Source organism: Elephantulus edwardii, unplaced genomic scaffold (assembly GCF_000299155.1).
Source record: "Elephantulus edwardii isolate Elephantulus edwardi_28Jun2011 unplaced genomic scaffold, EleEdw1.0 scaffold00146, whole genome shotgun sequence".
In the NCBI taxonomy this organism is placed as follows: Eukaryota; Metazoa; Chordata; class Mammalia; order Macroscelidea; family Macroscelididae; genus Elephantulus; species Elephantulus edwardii.
In genome coordinates this window covers 6,387,171-6,389,013 of record NW_006399896.1, presented here as the reverse complement: position 1 = coordinate 6,389,013, position 1,843 = coordinate 6,387,171, and the positions used below count along the sequence as shown (strand labels likewise).

Below are 1,843 nucleotides of genomic sequence, written 5' to 3'. Positions count from 1 at the left end.
GAAATAAGAAAAATTAAAAAAAAATAAATTCTTTAGGGCTGTTTTTAGATCCCCTGACATAACACTTTATAAACAGCTGATGCTGCATTTCTTCTAATGGTGCAGCAGCCTTTGTCAAAACCTGTTCTGATTGGCCTCCTTTGCCAGCCTGTCCTTAAGTGAGATATTGTCAAAGTTGTCATAAGCATCTATTGATGTTCACAAAGCTTGGTAATCCTCTTCTGTAATAAAGAGGTTGTTCAAGTATTCATTCACAGATTTGTTCTGGACTGAACGCAGATATGGTTTCACCAAAGGTAGCTGTTATACCTTGCTGAAATAATTGACTGCATGAGTATGATCCAACCATGGAGATAGCACCATCAGCAAAGCATTTATCAATAGAGCCTTGAACTCTAAGTAGAACTGTATTGCTCTGTAGTATAGTTTCACATTAACAACCTTATTTCCGTGCATCAGTTGAATGGTTCATCATGGTAATTATGGCATTATTGTATTCTTCATATTTGTCATACAAAAACACCAGTTCTTCCCAAAGATGAGCTTGTTCTGCAGCTCTTAGCACCTTTGGTATATTCACTCTAGACCATAACAATTCCAAGTTCTCTCATTTTCTGTGGCTTAAATTTATAGGGGAGCTCTGGTGGCCTAGTGGTAAGGAGCTGCAACTACAATCCCAGAGGTGCACGGTTTGAATCCACCAGATGCTCTGCCAGGGAAGGAGGGACAATCTCCTCCTGTACCAGTCAGATCTGATTTAACGATACACTCACACAAAAATAATAAAATTTAAAAAAGAATAGTTCAAGGAAATTTAGAATACAGAATAGTTAATTCGGTAAACATTCCCATGTGCACTCGCTCATGTCCTAAAGCTGCTTCCAACATGGTTATCTGTTCTTCAAAACAGACACGGTCCTGCTAGTAGTTGATAAGTTCCTCCAGTTCATCTGCATGTACTACAATATGAAGTCCACACATCTGAGCCAGTTGGAACTCTTTCCCATCCACACAGGCAAAGCAGACCTTTTTTCCATGTTTGTGTACTGTTAGCTTTCTGAGCCCTGCCAACAGCTACCTGATATTCACCCAGGTGAACTAAGGTAGATGCCAGGCGTCCAAAGTTAGAAACATTATTATACAACAGTTTAGCTGCATCATACATTTTTTCATCATACAACGGTCACCAACTTGTTGGATTTGAGCATTGTTTGGCCCATTCATGAACTCTTTTAGCTCTGCAAGATGGTTGGTTTTAGATAGAGCGAATATCAATTCTATTTTCACATAGGATACACGAACCTTCTTACGGGCCATTTGCAAGTACTTAACAAGTTCTTCCCAATTTCCACTAGTATTGGCAGCCTGCCCAACTTCCATGTAGGATGAAGGATCATCTGCTTTTATATAAGAATCATCCCAGCTGGAAACAAAGGAGGACGCGTCAACGATTTAGATCCTCCCAGAAGAGCTATGGGTGAGCATTAACATTACTGGTAAGTATATTCATTTTCTCCTGGACACAAGAGCCTACTATTTGGTCCTGAAGGCCTTCTGAGGTCCCAATTCTTCTCACTATTTCTTAGTTGTTGGAATTGACGGAAAACCTCATAAGCAGTTCCTTACTTCACCTCTGCCTTGCATGCAAACTTCCGAGTTGTAAAACAACCCAGTGGTAAATGGAATTTGCTCCAGGACTTAAGCACAATAAATGACATAGATGAGCCTCTACACCTTGTGGTTCCTAACCTTTATACTATAATAGACAAAGTACTAGTTAATAGGCCTTTTATTGTAAGAACTACCTTCCCTCTGTAACTTGATTTGTGCCACCATTAGAGCC

General features: G+C 39.8%; 1 pseudogene; it reads right to left on the bottom strand.

Annotated features, from left to right (window-relative positions):
• Nucleotides 1-114: 114 nt before the first annotated feature.
• The window catches only part of LOC102850487, a 12,922-nt pseudogene continuing 11,193 nt past the window's right edge, over nucleotides 115-1,843 (bottom strand).